Below are 24828 nucleotides of genomic sequence, written 5' to 3'. Positions count from 1 at the left end.
AAGATGGGAGCAAATATTCAGCCAGCGGAGTGCCTTGGTTGGGCTTTGCTCATAGCAGCTATTTGAATAAAGTTGTGTGAAATAGCAATGGCGTCGCCCAAGGATTGGATAAAGGACTGGATAAAATCGCTCGCCGCTGGGATGTCTCCTTATCCCTGCTTAGTAAGAGTCAGAGAATTGTTAGGTCTGCTTTGTTCATGAATGAGTGAGACAAACACCAGGCTGAGTCGAAATCAGGGTTCTTTGTTCTTTATTACCGGATTGTAACACTTGCGACTAACAAAGTTAGTCGGAGAATGCATTCTGCCGTTATCAGCAAAATGGTGATTTTTTATACCCTTGGATACATGCTTAGAACATCATCATATCATTACTTGTCCAATGACTAAAACTGTTGCTATCCTTTCCCTGCTAGCTTCCTGCCTCTCAATCCATCAATGTCTCTCTTATCTTGTAAGTACAAGGATGCATTCTGTTACTCCTTAGTACTGGGTGACTCCTTCTCCGGTCCCATCTCATGATGTTTTACCTAACAGGAGTACAAGGACACCTCCCCTTCTTGTTACTGCCCTGTACAGGGTAACTCCCTACACATTCCCATCTCATGATGTTTTACCTTACAGGCTTTATCTGTAAACTGGGGTGGGGGGGGGGGTAATTTGTCTATAATATTATTCCATTGTTTGGCCAGCTCTGTGGAGGGGAGGAACCTTCAGATGCAACAAGGGTTAAATATTTTCAAAGAATGTGACTGAAAATAGAATAAAATTATTTGAGGTTTATATATTCAAGCAAGCGAAGTTTATTCATTGCAAGTACAGGAGATTTCAGATTATATTGTCAAGATTACATACATGACATCACATGCAACCCTGAGATTCTTTTACTGCGGGCAAGGCTAAATTACCACATTTGATCAGAGCAAGATGGAATATTTTAAAAACACTTGCAAGTGACCTCAATTCAAACGTTTTTCAAAGCGTAGCCAATAAGATACAAGTCTGAAACACTCAATCTTGAAACCCTTATTACTGTGAACAATTTCACGCAGCATCCATAAAGTCACTAAAACAGCACATGATGACAAATTGTTCCCCCCCCCCCCCCAACATTAAAACAGTCAGGAAATCAACATGAGGGAGTATAGAGACTGGAGACACTAGGTATGTAAATTTTGGTGAAAGGAGAATTTTAAGCAAGATCGCGAATGGATGACAAATTTGGTCGAGGCATATGTGCTTGGGAAAGGGATGCTAACATTTGAAATTAAGATGCTGAGGTTCAGGTGTAAGTACATATGATGGAGATTGGAGAAAGGGGTGGGGGAGGAAATGGTGTTATTCAAAAAGGGCTCACCACCAAACAATCTGGTTTTAAATGAAGGGGGTGGAAAATACTCCAAAATTTTTTCCCAAACTAGTACAACCCTGGAATAAGTTCTAATCGATGAAAAACCCCTTGCCTTTTAATACTTTAGGATGTCCCAAAACCCAAGAAGTGCAAATCTCTGCAAATAAAAGCAAATTTGTCCACAGATAACATTGTGGCAATGATCCGATCAAATCTAGTAATGAAAAAAAAACAAAGAACACCTTGGCTTCTTCAAACTAGAGCTTTAAGATCTCAAGTCCAGCTCACAGCCAGATGTGAGCTCTATTTGACACTTAGGACTTACTTCATGTCCCAGTTTTACAGGACTATCATCAGGCGCATATACTATGCCCCAGGTTTCCAGGACTGGTTTTATACCCAACCAGCAACTGGCTTGTACTGGTGTTCGTACTGTAGACCTAGTCCGGAGTTTATATTAAAAAAAAGTTAATAAGCAAAAACCAAACTATAGGAGGAACTCACTGGGTCCAGCCACATGTTGGTGGAGGGAGGGAGGAGAAATTGTGAACATTTTAGGTCAAGACCCCACTTCAGAAATCTGCCCAAAACATTTTAAATTAATCCAACCCTCTTCCCCCAACAGATGCTGCTCAACCCATTGAGTTCCTCCAGTCCTCATGTCTCATCTTTCCTCTATTTAACATCTCATCTGAAGGAGTATGGAAAAGAAATCTGCATCTAGTTTTTGACATTGCACAAAGATATATTGACCTCTCTCAGTAGGGGCTGTGCAGATTCAGCAGAATGATGCCAAGTTAAATATATTACAAGAGAAACTTACACACACCCGAGATATGATCTGATCGAAATGTTTAACATATTCAAAGAACCTTGATAGATATTGCAACTCATGGAACAGAGACAACCCTCGCTCTTCAATCTACAACCTGGCCTGACTGAAGTGAAATCAGGATGAATATTTTCAAAAAAGAACAAACTGTGGAATAGTCCGTCTGGGTTCTTGGGTAATGCAACTTTCAAGATGAAGATTAATAAACTTTCAAATTCAGGTTAGGCGGGTGTGGAAACAATAAAACAAGGAAAACTGAATTGACAATCAGATGTGGCACAGTTAGTGCAGGACCACAGATGGGGTCTGTGACCACAGGCATCACAGCACCAGTGATCCGGGTTTGAATCTGCCACTGTCTGTAAGGAGTTTGTACGTTCTCCATTATCACATGGGTTTCCTCCAGGTGCTCCATTTTCCTTTCACATTCCAAAGACGTTAGGAGGTTACTTGGTCACATGAATTTGTGCAGCATGAGCTTGTGGGCCGGAAGGGCCTGTTACTCTACAGCAGGTCTAAATTACATTCATTTGGTCCAAGGGGATATGGCCTTTACATGCACATTATCGCAACCTCCTTTGAAGAAGACCGCAGAGCCCACCTCACTGACAAAAGACAAAGGAGGAAAAACCCAACACTCAACCCCAACCAACCAATTTTCCCCTGCAACCGCTGCAACCGTGTCTGCCCGTCCCGCATCGGACTTGTCAGCCACAAACGAGCCTGCAGTTGACGTGGACATTTACCCCCTCCATAAATCTTCGTCCGCGAAGCCAAGCCAAAGAAGAACCATATATTTCAGCATACAAGGTCGAGTCATGAAACCCAAAAAATCTCTCCAAAAAATGGGGGTTAATTTATAAGCCAGATAATTTTGAGACCTTAAATTCAGTTCAAATTCCAATCCGCACTGATATGGGATATAAGCTGACCCACAAATACCGATTCGGCGTACAAGTCGACCCTTGAAACAAAAAACCTGACTGCAACAAATTTTCATTGAGATTTTTTATTGAAAACACAATTAGCACCCTTCATTGTCTGAAAACACATTTAGAACCCTTCACAATCACTAATCATCATCTGAAGCAAAGATAGCAACAAGCACATCCATACTCTCACTGTTTAAACAGTCATCATATGGGTCCCAGACTGTATCTGATGAGGCGGTTTCAGTTTCGTCGTCAGTGTCCCACAATAAATCATCTTCCATGCCATCAATTGCACAGGAGATACTGCACTTTTTAAATATTTTAATCACAGTCTCTACTTTAACATTTGTCCCATGACTTGAGCACGAAGTTACACAGCATCTCAAGTTATGCAGCACGTGTTACCCCGCCTTTTGTAAACGACTTTTCTGCACTGGACGTCCATGTATTCTATTCCTCTTCCACATAGTCTTTGAATAACTTGTTCAAGCAGACATCAAGAGGTGGCAATATAGACTCAAACCTCCCAGAATAACCACCATAAGTATTATGTAGAGCTAATGTGGTTTTAATGTTCTCAGTTAAGTGGCTATGAAACATATAGCAGACCAACAAATTCTGTTCTTCTTGCAAGCCGTCTGTTCCACACATTGTCTATTTATAATAAAATTCCTGCAGGGAATTTCATTTTCAGTTTAAGTGTGCGTTTGGGTCTTTTCTTTGTCCACCACAGTAAACCTGGTCCTTTTGTGGCCTGTACTTCTGGTTTGCACAGTTTTAGCACCTTTCCATTCCATTATTCTATTGCCTATCATGTTGAAATTCATGGGGGGTTCGTCCATGTTTCCAATATTTGCCGATGCAAACTGGTGTTTCTGTCAGTTCCATATAATGGTAAAAGCTTAAAACTTTATCAAGATCTTTTCTGTATAATTTTTGTTCTTTGGAGTAATACCAGATTTTTCCTGTTCATGAAATGATTGCACCAGCCTACAGTCACCTCAAGATCATCACTGAGGTCTGGGAGTGACTTGGCCCTCTGCAGTGCAAATGTACTTATTTTATTTTGGGTCACTTTGTAGCAACCTTGCTACTCTTCACATACCCATTCTGCAAAGTGATTTTCCAACTCTGGCCAAGTAATTCCTTTCTTCAAAGAACATTGCCTTTTTGATATTTTTCTTAAAATCTCTTCTTTCTTCCTCTAACCTCTTACCGACTTCTCATGCACATCAAATTTTCTTGCAGCAATGTGGTTGTTCAACTTAAAGCTCGCTTCATATTCTCATTGCGTACTGTGTTGATGAACACTCCATGATAGCAATCATCTCCAGCCAACACCCAGCACATCAATCCACTTGAACAGTGTGTGTGTGTGTGTGTGTGTGTGTGTGTGTGTGTGTGTGTGTGTGGTGGGGAAGAGAGCGATGGTGAAACCTGCCCTCCCAGAATTCCATGTGGCAGAGAAAGGGGTGTGTGCATGGCTGCATGCATGGAGCTCTCATGAAGGGGTTTCTCTGCTGCATGGCATTCTGAAAGTCAGGTCCGCCATCTCTTTTTCCCCCAGTCTATAAATTATGCGCTATAGCACTACCAACGTTTCCATGCTGTTTAAAAATTGTCCGCTATTGCTATTTGATATTTATTTCCTCTCTCTCTCTCTCTCTTTTTCTGTCCCACTTCGATTTTCCCATAGCAAAGTTTATACCTTCATTTTAATCTTTTCTTCTTTCATGTTCCTGCACTCATGCAAAAACAGGTCATTTCAATCCCACGACACAATTGCCCATTCTACACTTGCCTGTCTGCAGACGCTAGGGATCATACTAGAGGTCAAGGCCGTCAATCCCCAGCATGAGATTATGTCATCTGATGCCAGCATCAGAAAGGATTTTCCTTTCACACGAGACACTTTAAAGGCAGATTCGCTGTTAATTCCTGGGACCACTTGTAAGTGTGAAAGGGGCTTGAGAAACATGTGGTAATGAGAAGGGATGGCCCTGAGGTTGACCCAGAGGGGGAAATTAATGTGGGTGACCTTATCAAGCTAGGGAGACCAGCATCGAGAACCTTTCCAACTCGGATTATCCCCAACACTCATGGAACCACTGGTACCCCAACCCTCCAGGTTTACACTCCCTGTAAACCCCATGAGATGTGTATGGTCATGAACCAATAGGAAGACAACCCCAGATGAATTTGCAGAATATATAATGAGTACTATTCAGATGTATCAGGCCACTGCCAAAGATCTCTTCACCCTCTGCTGTACAACTCTGACTAAAGATGAGAAGAAGAAGTGGATAAAGGCCCTGGGAAATAACTAGATTTGAGGAACTGCATTTTCAAAATCTTCCCAAGAACCAGACCAGAGGGATAAGAGAAACACTGGGAATAGCTCTGCACCAACCCATTGATATGATCAAGGTTTTAGGATGTTGCCCAAATGAAAAGGAGGAAAGTCCTGAAGTGGGATCGCTTTGGCTCTATTTACTCAACCTATGTAGGAGACGCCGTATGGAATGTGGGAAGCAAATCTCCCCAATTTAATGCTGTACTCTTAGGGCGTCTAACACACCCCCCTCCCGCCCCCGCCCCGCCATCAGTAGCCACGGCTCTATGCACTAATAATATGGATAGGTCAGATAACCCCCCCCCCCCCCCCGGACACAGATGCGGAGGGTAGTGATCTATCATTGGAATCAGCAGCAGGGAGGTGCAATCCTCCCCTCAAAAACCAAAATGGTTGTTATAAATCTTTTATTATCATGTGTCTGTAATCACATATTCAAAGCTGCTTCCTTCTGGTAATCTCAGTCTGCTTCCCAATTTATCCTTCAAGTAGGTTTTCAGTTGGTGATGTGCAAACCTTGTACCATGAGTTACATATGATACAATATAACAGGCTATATATCACGCCCCAAAAGTTAAATAAATAGGACCCAACAGTATCAGATAGATGTTTTCGCTGTAAGAAGGAAACGGGAACAACAGTACATGCAATTTGGGCATTTGAGAAAGTGGAAAAGTTCTGGGAAGATCTAAATCAGGTATTAAATAAAATCACAAAAAGCAACGTAGCAAAAAAATCAAGATCTTTCTTCTAAGTAATATAAGAAGTAAAGAATTAGGCCTCAAACTGGATGAAGCGCAAAAAAGATTTATTATGATAGCCTTAGCTGTAGCAAAAAAATGTATAATATCAACTTGGAAATCAGAAGAGAGCCTGAGTACAGCAATGGTACATGGAAATGAATAAATGTATTCCATTGGAAAAAAAATAACAATTTAAAAAATAAAGTCACATTATTTGAACAAATTTTGGAACCTAACATGGAACATAACAGAGAGGGCTTGCCTCGGAGCTCCACCCCCAAAAATGATAAGAAGACAAAATGACTTGATCCAGTGTGTAAAAGTAGATGACACAATTTTTCTGTTTATTTTCATTGTGTGATGACATTGTTTAATGGTTTTATTGTATTGTTTATGTTGAACTTTTAATGGGTTTGGAGGGGGGGTGGGAAGGAGGGAGGGAAGGTAGGGGGGTAAAAAAGGGGAGAAAATGCCACTTTGTATATTTAAGAGGGAAATGTTCATATGTATTTTGATTGATATGGTTCACAGCGTGAATTTTTTTTTAATTTTAAAAAACCAAAATGGCGCAGTGGTCAACACCACGCCTTCAGGCACATAGCAAACTTCCCTCATTCTGTCAATTTCAGAAAATGTATGGCCACAATCTGCATATTCAGCACCTGCCCTAGGACGCCCCCCTGCCCTTTCTTACCACCCACCAGTAAATTATTCCCGAGCAAAAGGACAGGGAGGACCCGCCAGAGTGCAGGGGTACAGATGTTTCCATTGCAGGGCTCTGGACTACAGGAAAAGAGACTGCCCCTTTCTTGTAACTTGGGAGACCTTTTGAGGCCCCCTAAGAATATTACAGAGATCCTTCCCCCAGAACGTCAGCCCTTTACTACGGAACACCCTTTTGCCCAATGACTATTCCCTGTGATGAACCAGTTATAGACTTGGAAGTTCAGGGAGTACAGATTCCTTTTATGATATATACTGGGGCTACATTTTCCTTTAGATGATACCTATTTAATCCAAAATAACTTTCCTCTTTCAGAAGTGGGCACTTAAGTGGATTAAGTGAGCAGACTCAGGATATCCCTTGTCTAACCGCTTGACAGTCAAAAGGCAATGGTTCTATTTGCTCAAACTGCAAATCTAGGAGTCATCCTGGCAGCATGGGATCTGCTGTGTTCCCTCTTTCTATCTATTATTTGCGGAGATCAGGGAATATCTATAGGGCCCTCGACTCCCTTTTGAAATGTTTGACCGGTACCCCAGTGGAGGCCAATAGAAATAAACCTAAAGAAATTGATGTCAATTCCCTTTGATGTACCCATTCCACCCCAAGATCCCCACACAGAATAAAGTCATAACTATTTAACCTTTCCCTGTGACTCAGTTCCTCAAGTCCTGACAACATTCTAGTTTTGTTTCCTGTCGTTAGCTGACCAAAATTGTGTATAATACTCCAAATTTTGTTTCACCAATGTCTTACACAACTTTACCACATCTCAACTCCTATCATCAATGCTTCGAATTATGAAGCATTGATGATAGTTCTCTTTATGATCCTATCTACCCATGACACCACTTTCATGGAATTATGTATCTGTATCCCCAGTTATTCTACTGCATTCCTCAGCGCCCTCCATTTACCATGCATGTCCTACTTGGTTTGTCCTTCCAAATGCAATACTTCACACTTGTCTGCATTAAATTCAAACTGCAAATTTTCAGCTCATTTTTCCATCTTGTCCAGATCCCTCCACAAGCTTTAAGAGTTCCTTACTCTTTGCATCAGCAAACTTGCTGATCCAATTTACCACATCAGCATCCAGATCAATGCCAAACAACAATGGACCCAGCACTGATCTTGAAGCACACAACTAGTTACAGGCCTCCAATTTGAGAGGCAACCATTCACTACCACTCTCTGGCTTCTCCTGTTTAGCCAATGTCAAATCCAATTTAATACCTCACCATATGAATAGCGCGACTGAACCTTCCTAACTAACCTCCCACATGTCAAAGACTTAAGTCCATGCTGACTACATCCACAGCCTTTTCTTCATCGACTTTCCTGGTCACCTCCATGGAAAAGCTCAAGATTGTGCATGGCGTACAGGGTTTAACCAAAGCCATGTTGACTATCCCTAATCACTATCCAAATACTTCTTAAAACACCTCCTCAAATCCATTGAGTGGATGAGTTAATCAACATTATTGTCCTCTTTGAGCCCACAACAAGGTTCCAGTTACAGGCAATTACACACCATTGGCAGGTCAAACTATTTACGTGTTCAATATAAACTCCCAAGGCAGGCACTCAACATCAGGCCCCATTACACTAAGAGATTATAAGAATTTTGCCAGTGTCTTCTTTCCATGAGGTGGCTCCAGAGATATGGATAGTGTACGTTTCCGCCAATTTCATGTGGTCCTTCATCGTTTAGAGAGGTGGCAAGCAGTCCAATGGCAACATACTGGCCTCCTAACCCACCAAGGCCCCATGGTATTTTCGTTGAGTTATTTTAAAGTTCAAAAAGTTAGTTGCGTCAAATTTAAAAAGTAATTTTCACCAATATGCATCTTGTTCCCAATATAAAAAAAATAATTCCCAGGATGTTCAGGCAGCTGCATTAGTTTTCTTACGATTGTGGGAAAGCACATTTTATAAACTCTGAAATAATTATTTTGCACATCACGTGCTTTTCAAATCAAAAGCACATTTCTAAAGAGGCTATAATATTCAATTTGGACTTACAAGAGCAATGTTCCTTTTCAACTCTGGCTCAGAAGAAACAAAAGGAGACGACTGAGATCTCTCAGTTATAATCCATTCTGATACAGAATTGAATCTAAAATTTCATCTTTTCCACCTCTGCCTTAAAAGTTCAGTATTCAACCATGATAGGCTGTGTCATGGACACATTTGTCTCACACACACATTTCTGATTTCCAAGCTAAATAGGCAAAGGGAATAAATCATGGCTGCCAATTTCCCATGTTTGCTCAACATCTGTGCAAAATCAGGCATAAACTGGACTGCACAGATATTAACCCCTTGAACTCAGAGACTACCAACAAGAACATATACTCCATGTTCTCGTTTTCTGGGACTGGTTTTGTACCCAACCACCAGCTGGTTCCTACTGGAATACATAATGAAAGGTTAATAATAGGATGAGTCCAAAGGATTAATAGCTCGGGTGGAAGAAGACAGGTACTATTTTATATGAAAATACATTTCAAATGTCTTACCTTGAGATAACTCTAGATTTCAAGTACAATAAAACAGATGGTACCTGGCACCTGTGGGGATAGGTAGATGCCGGATAAGTCTATTTTCCAGTTGCTTGAGACTATCTCTTACAAGGCCTAACTAATGCACCTGCATTAAGAATAAAGTTTAAAATACTGTACTTACACTGAACAAACTTCACCTGCATGAATATATAAACCTTAAAGCATTTTACTTGATTTTCAGTCACATCCTGCAAAAATATTTAACCATCGCTGCATCTGCAAGTTCCTCCCCTCCACGGAGTCGCCCGAAAGACAATCAATATTATAGATAATTAACCCCTTCCCCAAGTTTACAGATAGACCCTTTGACCAGGTGACTCTTACTAAGCAGGGATACTAAGACTGTCACCCCGACAGCGAGCAGCATCAACCAGCTCTTCACCCTGGGCGACACCACTGCTGTTTCAAACAGATACAACCAAGGCCCTCCGCTGGCTGAGTATTTGCTCCATCTTCACCAAAGGTTTATGTGTTACTTCAGAGAACATTTTCCTTTACAATTTTAAACTTTGACATATTTTTACCCATTATATACTTTTTTCTTATTTATTTTCATTTTTAAAATTTATTTTTCTCATTTTTTTTGGTCAGTTGCTCAAATTCCAGATATCAGGGGTTTTACTGCATCTTCTATTTTAATACATTGCCCATCAATAAGTTGATTTAAAAAGGAGAAAAAACACGGAACAGCAGGACTTGCAAACATGGACTCCAACATTTCCCTGGTGTCAATGAATGAAAGAAAGGACACTTACAAAAGTACCAGCAGGACTAAACAAAGTCAACATAAATCTATGAAAAGTGGAGATTTTTGAGAATACATCTTGTAGAATAAACAAGGGAAAGCCATTGGTTATTATGGATGGATTCCAAGTCTAAAATGATATTCCAAGCAATATGCAACGGTTGATCTGGAAAACTTTCTCATTCACTTTTCAAGAATATCAGATGCATTATGCACGCCCCCTCTCCACTTTAATATTCTAATCACTGACCTGCCACTACTCCCAAATTTTGTATTTCCACAGTTTCTGCAATTACAGGTTTTAGAAAATGTGCACATTCAATCATTTCCACAGGGGAGACAAAGTATTGGCATCTGGCAAGTACGCATCTTCACACATCTGTTAATTCCAGAAATCAAGGTTTGCTGAAATGGGATTCAGCCTAAACTATAAAATGCCTATGAGAATAACAACAACTTTATTTTTGGAAAATGTTGCCAGCATCTGAAGAAACAAGTTCACCTCAACATGCACAAGCCTGACAGAAGAATTGATGAGTTTTTGTCTCATACAGAAGCATAACGCGTAAATGCCCTGAAATTCTTGCTCATTACAGCAACACAAGTACCTAAAACAATAAATTATCACACAGAAAAAAGATAAATACAAAAGGACAGATCGATGCAGCTGCAATTAAATACATACACTTGCATTCAATGAGTTACCAATAATGAGGATCTTGCAACCCAAGGCCCTCCATTCACCTGCAGCCAAGCCCCAACAATCTGGGCCAAACCCCACACACTTCCTTCATTCAACAATTGTCTTATTTGACCATGGTCAAATCAGAATGTTTTCTGTCATTTGATCTTAGTTGGAGAATTTGACTGAGTGAAAAAAGGAAAACTCGATCTATTTCTGTGTTTCTGTTGTACATGTACACAATTGAAGACATAAACAAACACAAGTGATGCCTCCTGCAGCAGAGTAGCCATTTTTATGTCTAGCATCACAAAAGCAGCAATACAGGCAAAATACTTGTGTACAGTATTGCCAGGCCAACATTTTCAGGGGCAGGGAACAAAGTGAGACCAATCTAGGCATTTTTTTTTAAAGTTCAGCTTGTAATTGTTTAGCACAGTTTAAAAAAAGCAGAAAGACCTTAAAGGATAAAAATCAAGATCAGCAAATAGACAATGGTAGCTTGAAATCAGTAGTACAAGGATCATCTCTCACCTATTTCCAAAATAAAACTGTATGTGGATCAACGCAAAAAAGATACAGTAAAGGTCCTAAAATCCGGACTGCTCAGGGATTGTTCTGGATTTTCCAGATTCTCTGGCATTACTTTAAAAATTCAGAAGTAAGGATGAATAAAGAGATAAACAGGTAAATTTTGAGTTTATTCATTAGAAAACACACCATGCTTTATTCATCAAAATTAGCAGTTTTTTTAAAAAATAAAGTCAACGACAAAAATGTAAACAATTTTTTTCACTACAAAATAAAGAGCGTTTAATGCTTGAAATTGTTTAAAATAAGCATTGTAAAAGAAAAAGTGTACAAATGAATTTCTTTGTGATAAGATGTGCATCTTTCGCATTCATGCATGCACGCACACAAAAGCCCGCTGAATTTAAAATGTTTGAGATTCCAGATTCTCGGGCATCTGGATTTCTGGACTTTTAGTGTTTGTTGAAGCAATCAGACTAATCATTTCACAGTTAAAAGTGCTCAATGAGATGCTGTTCAAACTGACTGATGATACAATATTACTAAATTAATCTTTACTTTTTAGGAATATTAAAGGTTTTCCTTTATAACATTGTTAATATGGGAATTTTGAAGCTACCCTAATAGTTATTGGTAAAAACAGCCAATAACTGAACCAAGTCCCATAAACAATTCCCTCGCATGCTTCTATTTAATTGAAACCAACTCAGAGCAATACATGTACAGCCATAGGACAAAGGACTCAGGAAACTAATGAACATCAAACTTCGAATGGCTTCAAAAGCAACAACAGGAGAGAAAGCAAAGAGCGAAAATTGATGTAGCTTCCCAAAACTTCAAACTTTACCAACAACAGGTAACTTTAAAGGGTCTTGGTTCAAGTGTTGACCTGCAGCGCAACTATAATAGGTAAATATAATTGATCAAAATAAATTACATTAGACAATGACCTAACACTGGGTTTGGGGAAGAAATTCTAAATGAAGTACTGACAGTTGGAAATGTATATATATACATTAGCCTCAACTGTGATGGATTATTCTAAGTATTCCCAGCAATGTCTACAAAATGAATAAAACATCAGATGATCCAAAGGAACAGCAGAAGGAAATTCAGGTAGATGACATAGTGTTTTCAGATGTTAGAAGAGACTGGATTCCAGGAAAGAGGTGTCTAGGACAGTGGTTTTCAAACTACCACCCCTAAACTCACATTTCACCTTAAGCAATCCCTATGCCATCAGAGCTCTGTGATTGGTAAGAGATTGCTTATGGTGGTATGAGAGTGGGAAGGGAAGGTTGAGAACCACTGCTCTAAACCCATTTGATATTGAAATATTTTGCTTGAAAAAAATTGTCATTAGCCCATTTCCTTTGGAGTTATGTAACTGTGCACATAATGAATCAATTACAGACAAGTGAAACAGTAGTTTTCAAATCTTTTTCTTTCCACTCACATCCCACCTAAAGCAACCCCTTAATAATCACAGAGCACCTATGGCATAGAGATTGTTTAAGGTGGAATGCAAGTTTAGGGGGGCAGTTTGAAAACCACTTGGCTAGGACATAGCCTCGAGGTATAGGACAAGACATTTAAGCTGAATTATGATAATTTGTTGCCTTTAAAACAGAAGCAGTGGAAGCCACATCATTGAATACATTCGAAGTAGGTAGATTTGTAGGCAAACAGCAAAGATCACTGAGACTGAGCACAAATATAACATTGAAATAGAGCATTAGCCGTGCTGAATAGACTACATTTGGCCCTATATAAAGAGAAGCAGGCTGAATAAGCTCTGAAATGTCTACCAATAGACCCCAACTTACAATGTTCTGACTTACGATATTTCAAAGTTACAATGATCAGAATCAGTTTTGAAAAAGGGAAAAAAAATAATCGGGGTCTACCTGTACCAATGTGGTTGATTTTCCTTCTCTGAAGGAAATTGTCCAATATGCACATGCAGATTGCTTCCCACCGCCACCACCCCAGATGTCATAATTTTGGTGCTCCGCTTGCAGTGACATCAAGGAAATGTGCTTTGATGGATCCATCGCCGTTTTTTTTTTAAAAAAAGGTGATTTGGAACTCATGCACAGATTGCAGGCATTGGGGAGAGAGAGAGATTGAAGATGTTGAGAGGTGATGCTGCTGCTCTAGTCACCTGGTGCCACCTCAGGTGCCCGGCAGCCGCAGGGGGTCCGCCCTCCCGGCAGGGAGAAGACTGTATACTACCTATACAGGTAGGTCCCAACATGATAATTTCAATTATCCCGGAACCGAACCCCATCGTAAGTCTGGGCCGACCTGTATACAGAACTTCAAAAGGATCAATTCCTGTTCTTCTGTTAACATTTAGTCTATATACAAGATAACTTAAGTTCTGCATTAACTTTAGATCCATAAAACCATATAACATTACAACACAGAAGACAGGCCCTTCTAGTCTGTGCCAAACTATTATTCTGCCTTGTCCCACTGACCTGCATCCAGTCCATATCCCTCCATTTCTCTCCCATGTGCCTGTCCAAATTCTACTTAAATGTCAAAATTGAACCTGCATTTACTACTTCAGTTGGCAGCTCATTCTACACTCCCACCACTCACTCTGATTGAAGTTCCCCCTAATGTTCCCCCTTTCACCCTTAACCCATGTCCTCTGGATTGTATCACACCTACCTTTAGTGGAAAAAAAGCCAACCTACATTTACTTTGTCTTTACCTTCATAATTTTAAATTCCTATCAAATCTCCCCTTCATTCTACTATGCTCCAGGGAATAAAGTCTTAACCTGTTTAACATTTTCCAGCTCTTGAAGTCAGGGCAACATCCTAGTAAATCTCTGCACTCTTTCACTCTCATTGATACCTTTCGTGTAGTTAGGTGACCAAAATTGCACACAATACTCCAAATTTGGCCTCACCAATGTCCAAAACAATTTTACCATAACATCCTAACCACTATATTCAAATACTTTGATTTATGAAGGCTAATATGACAAAAACTCTTTACAACCCTATCTACTGTACAGTAACCCGAAGTACTGGTAGTCCACTACCTGATTATTCAGAAATCATCATGGTTGATACTTGCCTACCTTTATACTTAATCTGGTTCACTGGAAATGTTACGAGGCTACTGCACAAAAAGTGAAATAAAAGTATGTTGAAGTGTAAATAAGAAATAACACACAAATGCTCAACAATGTGACAGCCCAAAGTCCAGAGTGTGTTAATAGACATTGTCACCCTTCTACTTGGAACAAATACCACATGGTCATCCTCCAGTCCTTCATGCCACAAGTGTGAATATAATCCAGAGGTCAGAATATTCCTGAAAAACTAATTCCTATCCTACCCAACTTTCGAAAATGGGTATTAACAAAGCGAATGATTTTTAAAAAAATATTACAATTAGTCAGAACTTTTTCCAGGCTCATCTTTACTTTTTCTCAACCTCAAACTAGAAGTACCGTAGTTAAGCACATCTTTGTTTGATTTAAACCATTTACATTCACTCAAAACCAAATCATCCATTCATATTTTAGAACCCAATAAGGACAACATTCATTCATATTATTTTGGAGGCAAATTATGAGTTTTTTTTAATGTTTAAATAGGCCCTATTTCTTTTAGTAGTAGTATACAGAAAGAGGTGATATTACCACACATTTGAATGGCATGTGTACAAATACAACATTCAGGGCAAGAAAACTTGAGGGTTGTTAACTCCACCTGCAACATCTTGGGCAACATTCTTTATTCCATTGAGGACATGACAAGAGGCAGTGTATTAAGAAAACAGCCTCTACCCTCAAGGATGCCCACCACCCAGGCCATCACTCTGCTGCCATCAGGAAAAAATGAACAGGAGCCTGAAGATGAGCACTCAGTGACACAAGGACAGCGAGTTCCCCTCTACCATCAGATTCCTGAATGAACAATGAACCACAGACACTGCTTTTTTTTTCTTGCACTATTTTTACTTATTTTGTAGAGTGGTTTACATAAACATTGACATCGTGATGCTGCTGCAAAATCATGAATTTCATGACGAGTTCAGGACAATTCTGACTGTTATAAAAACAGAGGCATAAAGTCATAGTCAGGGCTGTAAAAGTGCACAGAAACACATCCTCAGGTTTTTTTTTACACGAAAGTCTGCAGACATTATGGTTGAAGTAATACAATGCTGGAGAAACTCAGCAGGTACTTTACATAGTAAAGGTACATAAGTTGGTTGTGCATTTGTTATATAAAAGTACACTGACCTGCTGAGCTTCTCCAGCATTTTCTTAAAGTGTTTTTCATTGTCCCCTTCGCAGAAGTGTGCAACAATTACGTTCAAGCAAGGCATTTTCCCCTGTAAATCCTCCAACGTGAGTGCATTTTTTTTTGGCCAGTGTTCCCCACTCTGCTTTCCCTGCCCGCATTTGGCTCCTACCTTGATGAAAGATACAGCTGCTGATGGATCTTTATCTCTGGTACATAAAGTGCACTGTTTGACCAGCTGAGTTCCTCCAGCATTGTGTTTTAACCCCAGCATCCGTGCACACTTCCTTCCCCCGCCCCGCCACGGCCCGCCCTGAGGGGAGGGGGGCTGTAGGCCGTGATGGGCAGGCCGTGGAGCCTCTCCCCTCCCCCCGGGGGGACACGACGGAGAGAGGAGGGGTGAAGGTACCCACACCCCGAACCGCAGTCACGCCCCAGTTCCGTGAGGAGGCGGGCAGGGGGGGGGGGGTTCGGTATCCGCTTACCTGGTATGAAGTGGCGGGGTGTCGGAGCGCGGACCTCTCCTCTCCTCTCTCCTCCCTCTCTCTCTCTCTCTCCCTCCCTCCAGCTCCCGCTCCCTCATTCACATCCACAGAACAACAAGAGACTGCTGCAACATGGCGGCGCCAGGACCCCGCCACCCCATTCAGGACCCCCGCTCCGCCTGACCAGGCCGCCCATCGCCTGCCGCCAACGCCGGCGTTTCCCACCGATTTCAGCGCGGAAAATGCAAGCGAGCTTCCAAGACGCCACACTGATCTCCTTGCGGATTATCCATTTAGAGAGAAAGGGTGGATTACTTTTGGCGGGGAGAGGAAAAGAAAGGGGGAAAATTCAGGCGCGTGTTTCGCTACCTAAAAGAGGGAATTCCGAACCGGTTGGAACCGGTTCCATCCGGACCCGGTTTGAAAAAAAACCGTTACGGGCGCCTCCTGCGCGCGCTCTCCGTTTTACCTTTTGCCGTGCTTCATTTTATTAATAAACGCAATACATAATTTTATATTTTAAAAAAAGGATATGAAATCTCCCCTTAAGAAAATAGGCAGGAGAAAGGCCAGGGAATGTTCTAGAAATCGCCACATGGCGTCACTCGGGGCAACGGTGACGTCATCTGTTTATCATGGTGGGTAATGGAAGCGGGAATGGCGTGTCCTTCAGTGGTGAGGAGCTTGGGGGTGGTCACACCGGATGGGGCTGGATTTCAGTGGGTGGGTGGGTGGGTGGGGGGGTGTAGCCCAATGGGTGACATTGAGGGTGGGTGGGGGGGGGGTGTAGCCCAATGGGTGACATTGAGGGTGGGTGGGGGGGTGAAGCCCAATGGGTGACATGAGGGTGGGTGAGGTGAAGCCCAATGGGTGACATTAGGGTGGGAGGGGTGAAGCCCAATGGGTGACATTAGGGTGGGTGGGGGGGTGAAGCCCAATGGGTGACATTAGGGTGGGTGGGGGGGTGAAGCCCAATGGGTGACATTAGGGTGGGAGGGGTGAAGCCCAATGGGTGACATTAGGGTGGGAGGGCTGAAAAGATTGATGGTGTTAGGGTGTGAATGAAGTCCATTGGGTGATGTTGAGGTGGGGGAAAAGCCCAATGGGCGGCATTACAGTTGGCGGCTGCAGCCCAATGGATGGTGTTAGAGTGGGGGTGAAGTCCAATGGATGACATAAGGATGGGGTGAAGCCCATTGGGTGATGTTAAGATTGGGGGGGGGGGGGGAATGAAGCTCAAAGGGTGACATTAGAGTGAGGATGGAACCCTGCAGGTGACGTTAGTGTGGGAGTGAAGCCCAAAGGGTGACTTTAGGCTGGTGGTGAAGCCCAATAAGATGGTGTTAGGGTGGAGGTGAAGCCCAATCAGTGTCTTTAGGGTGGGGCTGAAGCCCAATGGGTGGTTATAGAGTGGTGGAGAAGCCCAATGGGTGGTGTTAGGGTGGGGGGGGGGTAAAGTCCAATGGGTGACATTAGGGTCGAGATGCAGCTAATGGATGATCTTAGGATGGGAGTGAAACCCAGTGAGTGGTGTTAGTGTTGGGGAGAAGCCCAATGGGTGACATTTAGGTTGGGGGTGGATGCTGTTTTGTTGGGTGGTATTGGATTAGGCTGGATACTTGCTGGGAGTTCACCCATTGGACTGAGACTGTGCTGGTGAACCAGTGAAGAGCTCTCAGGCTGAAGAACAGAACCCAAGGGCAGCTGTGGGCTGTTGATGACTTGGGGCGAGGAAACTACATAGGCCACAGGTTAATGGGAACAGTGGTCAAAGGAATCGCATCTGGCTGTGAACTGATAGAGACTGCCTGGAGTGATGGCATTATGTGGTGATCCTACAGTAGGAACTGGGAGTGCAGGTGTTATTCTATGTTGTAGGTTGTATTCCCAGGCTGGCATTTGGGGTCACAAGTCTGAAAGCTTATTGTCATATCCTTTCCTGGAGTCAATAAACTAATGTTATCGTGAAGAAAGCATGTCAGTGCCTCTACTTCTTCAGGAGTTTGCAGAGGTTTGGTATGACATCGGAAACCCTGGCAAATTTATATAGAGGTGTGTTGGAAAGTTGTGCTGACTGGCTGCATCTGGTGTGGGGACACCCATACCCCTGAGCATAAAGCCCTGCAAAAGTAGTGGACACAGCCCTGGACATAACAGGCAAACCTCTTCCAACCATTCAGAAAGTCTACGGGGAAAGCTTCCGTCAAAGAGCATCAGTAATCATCAAGGATCCACACCACCCAGCACTTTTTCTTGTTCTCACTACTGCCTTCAGGAGAGAGGTGGGGTACAAGATTTGTACCACCAGGAACAGCTGCTCCCCCTCCACCATCAGACTCCTCAACAACAAACTCAATCAGGAACTCATTTAAGGACTCTTACTTTTGCACTCTATTGCTTTTTTTCTCCTATCTGTATTGCAGTCAGTTTGTTGACATTTGTTTATTTGTTTACATATGTACATTGTGTACAATTTTATTTTTTCACTACTAAGAAGTGATCATTCTACCTGGCCCACAGGAAGAAGAATCTCAGAGTGTTATGTGATTTATGTATTGTGACAATAAATCTGAATCTGAAATATCTGTTGGACAGATGCACCAAAATTCCTTCACTGCAACAAAGGTATGAAAGATATACCCACAACAATAGTATAAATTAAATGACTGCAGTATGCTATGAGACAGGAAAAGAGATAATAAATCTAAAAGATGAATAAACAATCACAATGGCAGCTGATACAAAAAAAAGACTTCAATAATGCAGTCAGCTAATTTGTTGGTCCCAAAGTAGTTTATGCTTAGGGTACAATGGGTACCAAGACACAAGAGAAACTTATCCGCGAACTACTCTTTGCAGACGATGCCCCTTTAATTGCCCATTCAAAGCCAGCTCTTCAGTGCTTGACGTCCTGCTTTGCGGAAACTGCCAAAATGTTTGGCCTGGAAGTCAGCCTGAAGAAAATTGAGGTCCTCCATCAGCCAGCTCCCCACCATGACTACCAGCCCCCCCACATCTCCATCGGACACACAAAACTCAAAACGGTCAACCAGTTTACCTATCTCGGCTGCACCATTTCATCAGATGCAAGGATCGACAACGAGATAGACAACAGACTCGCCAAGGCAAATAGCGCCTTTGGAAGACTACACAAAAGAGTCTGGAAAAACAACCAACTGAAAAACCTCACAAAGATAAGCGTATATAGAGCCGTTGTCATACCCACACTACTGTTCAGCTCCGAATCATGGGTCCTCTACCGGCATCACCTACGGCTCCTAGAATGCTTCCACCAGCGTTGTCTCCGCTCCATCCTCAACATTCATTGGAGCGCCTTCATCCCTAACGTCGAAGTACTCGAGATGGCAGAGGTCGACAGCATCAAGTCCACGCTGCTGAAGATCCAGCTGCGCTGGGTGGGTCACATCTCCAGAATGGAGGACCATCGCCTTCCCAAGATCGTGTTATATGGCGAGCTCTCCACTGGCCACTGTGACAGAGGTACACCAAAGAAGAGGTACAAGGACTGCCTAAAGAAATCTCTTGGTGCCTGCCACATTGACCACCGCCAGTGGGCTGATATCGCCTCAAACCGTGCGTCTTGGCGCCTCACAGTTCGGCGGGCAGCAACCTCCTTTGAAGAAGACCGCAGAGCCCACCTCACTGACAAAAGACAAAGGAGGAAAAACCCAACACCTAACCCAACCAACCAATTTTCCCCTGCAACCGTGTCTGCCTGTCCCGCATCGGACTTGTCAGCCACAAACGAGCCTGCAGCTGACGTGGACATTTACCCCCTCCATAAATCTTCGTCTGCGAAGCCAAGCCAAAGAAAAGACAATGGGGAATTTCAAGAGCATGAAGGTAGTTGGGGACTATTCTTGAAATGAGAGTGCCGGACTACAGGCTCCTTTACCTTCTACCTGAAAGTAGCAGTGAGAAGACATTGTGACCAGCGTAATAGGATGATGTTGGCTCCCGACTCGATGCAGTGCTTCATGTTGATGGGAGGTGAGTGCCTGAGATGAACTTGGCTTGGTTTGCCATTTTATGTAGTCTTCTGTGTTTTGGGCACTCAAGTTTCCAAACTAGGCTTTGAAGCAACCAGATAGTGCATTTCCCAGTTGCAGAGTTTTGATAGATCAACATGCCAAATTTCTTCAAACATTGGAAAGTAGAGCCAGTTCATGAAAAATGGCAGAACTGCCAGAGCTGCTCGCTGGTGCAGAGCGAAGTCACAGTGCTCCCCCACAGGGTTCAATTACCGAGTGTGACTGCCATCATCTCTGTACAAGCTTTAAACAGCCTGTTAAAGGAGCTGATACTGGTTTGTTTTAAAATCCTGCGTCTGCGGTATCTGGGCCCAAGGTGATGGCACCTATGATCGGCAACAGCTTCAAGGGATTGCAGATTCCAGGGAAGCAAAGAACTGACGCATGGCACCAAAAAAAGGGGAGATCACCTCCGTTTTAAAGGGACAAACAGTGGAAACTACCCATTGGACTGTGACTGCCGACGGACCAGTGAAGAGCTCTGAGGCTGAAGAACAGAACACATAGGCAGCAGAGGGCTGTCGGTGTCAAGGCGAGGAAACTACGTAGGCCACAGGCTACTGGCAACAGCAGTCAAAGGACTCGCACCAGGCTGCGAACTGCCTGAAATGGGTACCAAGTATCGGAACCAAGATGTGAGAGGGTGTGGAAAGCTTTGTGATCCTGTCAAAGCTCAGGTTGCTGATGGTTTGGCCCTGAGGTTTGTGTGGCTGTGGAGGCTGCGGGCGCACTAGCAGTGAAGCCGTGGACATTCAGTGACTCTGGCGGGACTCCTTTCTACTTCTCTTTCTCTGGCTGCCATCAGCAGAAATTGCCTAGCGTGGCTTGCAGATCTTTGTTTGCCTTATGGTAGACTAAAGGAAATTTTGTGTAATATCTATATCACATATTTTGTTTTCTTACATGACAATAAAATCTTGAATCATGATGTGCTGAGTCCAGAAGAGTTCCTATTGGTCAAATTAGATTTGTGCCACCAGAACGGAACATAATATTCCAAGTGTGGTCTAACCGAGTTTTATAGAGCTGCAATATTACCTCACAACTCTTGAACTCAATCACTGGAATAATGAAGGCCAGCACACCACAAGCCTTTAACTTGTAAAAACTCAGAAATGTGGGAGGAACTCAGCAGATCTCGCAGTGCCCATAGGAGGGAAAGATTTAAAACTGATGTTTTGGGTCCAAACCATTCTTCAAGGAATGAGAACTGTCATGAACATGTCGCAAAATTCGTTCTTTTGTAGCAATATAAAATCACATTTCCTTGGGTCGTAGGTTTTATATCGGAGTGGCCTTCTCCTATGCAGGTTTCTTACCCGGGCTGGAGGGGCCTGCCTCCCCTCCTAGGTCGGTCCATACTGCCCGGACCGGGGCCGAGGCCGCCGCAGTTCACCCTGTGCCTGGACTGGGGCCACCGCCTCCCACTCCCTGCCCGGACCGGGGCCTCCGCCTGCCTCACTCGACCGAGGCCGGGGCCGCCGTCTCCCCCTTGCTCCTGCCCGGATCGGGGCCGCCGCCGTCTACCCTTCGCCCGGACCGGGGCCGGGGCCGCTGCTGCTCTCCCTGTGCCCGGACTGGGGCCGCCGTCTCCCCCTTGCTCCTGCCCGGATCGGGGCCGCCGCCGTCTACCCTTCGCCCGGACCGGGGCCGGGGCCGCAGAGCGGCTATGTCGATGTCAAGTCTGAGGAGTTCATGTGCAATGAGGGCAGACCGACGTTCAGGTCGGTGGCTGTCAGTCTTGTCTAGCATGGTTCTGATGTTCCAGCATGCTAGCTTGAGTTTGTGAGCATCTTTTGAGGGGGAGGACGTGGAGGGGGAGGACGTGGAGGGGGAGGACGTGGAGGGGGAGGACGTGGACCTGTCCTCGGGCCTGCGCAAAGGAGCTTTTTGGTGGAGTGCAGTGCGCGCAGTACTGGCCCCACCCTTTACACCCATGGTTCGTGTGCCGTGGCCAAGCAAGCTGGGACGTGCCTGCAAGCTCACACCAAGACACAAGAGAAACTTGTCCGTGAACTACTCTTTGCAGATGATGCCGCTTTAGTTGCCCATTCAGAGCCAGCTCTTCAGCGCTTGACGTCCTGCTTTGCGGAAACTGCCAAAATGTTTGGCCTGGAAGTCAGCCTGAAGAAAACTGAGGTCCTCCATCAGCCAGCTCCCCACCATGACTACCAGCCCCCCCACATCTCCATCGGGCACACAAAACGGTCAACCAGTTTACCTATCTCGGCTGCACCATTTCATCAGATGCAAGGATCGACAATGAGATAGACAACAGACTCGCCAAGGCAAATAGCGCCTTTGGAAGACTACACAAAAGAGTCTGGAAAAACAACCAACTGAAAAACCTCACAAAGATAAGCGTATACAGAGCCGTTGTCATACCCACACTCCTGTTCGGCTCCGAATCATGGGTCCTCTACCGGCACCACCTACGGCTCCTAGAACGCTTCCACCAGCGTTGTCTCCGCTCCATCCTCAACATCCATTGGAGCGCTCACACCCCTAACGTCGAGGTACTCGAGATGGCAGAGGTCGACAGCATCGAGTCCACGCTGCTGAAGATCCAGCTGCGCTGGATGGGTCACGTCTCCAGAATGGAGGACCATCGCCTTCCCAAGATCGTATTATATGGCGAGCTCTCCACTGGCCACCGTGACAGAGGTGCACCAAAGAAAAGGTACAAGGACTGCCTAAAGAAATCTCTTGGTGCCTGCCACATTGACCACCGCCAGTGGGCTGATAACGCCTCAAACCGTGCATCTTGGCGCCTCACAGTTTGGCGGGCAGCAGCCTCCTTTGAAGAAGACCGCAGAGCCCACCTCACTGACAAAAGGCAAAGGAGGAAAAACCCAACACCCAACCCCAACCAACCAATTTTCCCTTGCAACCGCTGCAATCGTGTCTGCCTGTCCCGCATCGGACTGGTCAGCCACAAACGAGCCTGCAGCTGACGTGGACTTTTTACCCCCTCCATAAATCTTCGTCCGCGAAGCCAAGCCAAAGAAAGAAAATCACATTTAAAAATAAGAAGTGCAAGAAAATAGGAGAAAGCCCTATGTCTGTGGTTAATGATCCATTCCAAAATCTGATGGCGGAGGGGATGAAGCTGTCCTTATGCTGCTGAGTGTTCGTCTTCAGGCTCCTGGACCTTTTTCCCAATTGGAGCAGAGTGAAAAGGGCACAGTCTGGGTAGTGGAGGGGAGGTGGGGGGGGGGGTCCTTGAAGCTAGAGGCTTCTTTCTTCCTCCTCTTGTAGGTGGAGTGAAGACTGTGCCCGTGATGTTGCAGGCCGAGTTAACAACCCTCTGGAGTTTTTTTTTCCTGTCCTGTGTATTGGCACATCCGTAGCAGATAGTGATGTAGGTATGAGTACCAAAATTAAAAGGGGCAGGGGGAGGAGCACAAACCAACATACAAAAGATGTTCGTGTATATGGGGAGGAGGACAGGGGAGAGGAAAGGTGAGGATTCACTGGGGTGGGGTTGGCTCGGTGAATGCAGAGCTGGGGATAAAGGGATAAAGAAAGCTAGAGGAAAGGAAAGCAAAAACGGCAGTGCTGCTACTGGTGCGAGCCCGTGGAGTGCAGGGGAGCACTCATAATGCTCCCCCATAGGGGTCTAACCCCTCCAATCTCCCTGCAGTTGGCTCCATGCAGTCTTTTAATGACCTGTTAAAGGATGGTTTATTTTAAAATCCCACAAACCCAGAGTCTGGCCCAAAACTGTGACGCATGTGATCAGCAGCCGCGAGGGGTTGGAGACTCTGGAGAAGCAGAGGGTCTGCCACAGGGCACAAGAAAAGAGAGAGACCACCCTCCCGTTTGAGAAGGAGAGGGAATGATCCACAGGATAGTGACCTTGGCAGCAGATCAGCAATGGGCTCTGAGGCTAAAGAACACACAGGCAGTGGGCTGGTGGTGACTCTCGGCGAGTAATCTATGCTGCTAGTGATTGCAGTCAAAGGACTTGCACCAGGTTAGAGACTGGCTGAAGGGGTACCAGGTATCGGAACTGAGAAGCGAGAGAGTGCTGGGAGCTTGTTATAAGGGTTCGTGTGGATCCCACAGGTTAAGAACCAAAGTCAGGTCAAAGTATATGTTTATTTTGGGGATGCAAACGGGGCAACAGGGTCAAAATGCTAAATAAACATATTCACACATGCTCAATATGCAAGGGGTAAATAATACACTTCGGATAGTGAGGGAGAAACCGAAAGAAACTGGGGAAATTACTTAAATACAATCAACCGTCAGAATCAATACCCCCATCCCTTGACCAGTATGGACATGGCTCTAGCTACCTAACCTGAGGACTCACCCCAACCCAGTGCGAAAGGTGATAATTACGTGCCATGAGAGGTCAAAAGAAACAGAACAAAGGGGCACATGGTCCTTTATAGTTCTGCACCCAGTAACTGGGGGGGCCAATCACTCAAGGCAGGCTGTGGCCAATGGCTCAAAACCAATTGTGGGAACTCAGCAGGGGTCATCCTAGGTGATTCACCTGGGCCAATTGGGTGAAGGTCAGGGCTGAGTCCAAGCAAGCTGTCTGGACTTCAGC

The 24828-nt window shown here is 44.1% G+C and overlaps 1 protein-coding gene across 7 annotated transcripts in view; it reads right to left on the bottom strand.

Annotated features, from left to right (window-relative positions):
* LOC138748720 (SUMO-conjugating enzyme UBC9) overlaps positions 1 to 16357 on the bottom strand; it is a 55178-nt gene extending 38821 nt beyond the window's left edge. For 3 of the 7 annotated variants that reach the window (XM_069909368.1, XM_069909367.1, XM_069909373.1), the window contains exon 1: positions 16216 to 16357. The gene's annotated coding sequence lies outside the window, so the exon portion shown is untranslated. Of the gene's footprint in view, positions 1 to 9456; positions 9480 to 15902; positions 15970 to 16215 lie in introns of those variants that run through there. The other 4 variants (XM_069909372.1, XM_069909370.1, XM_069909369.1 and 1 more) reach the window with 4 other exon arrangements.
* Positions 16358 to 24828: the final 8471 nt, after the last annotated feature.

The sequence above is a fragment of the Narcine bancroftii genome, chromosome 13 (genome assembly GCF_036971445.1).
Source record: "Narcine bancroftii isolate sNarBan1 chromosome 13, sNarBan1.hap1, whole genome shotgun sequence".
Classification (NCBI taxonomy): domain Eukaryota; kingdom Metazoa; phylum Chordata; class Chondrichthyes; order Torpediniformes; family Narcinidae; genus Narcine; species Narcine bancroftii.
This window is presented reverse-complemented; position numbering and strand designations above follow the sequence as displayed.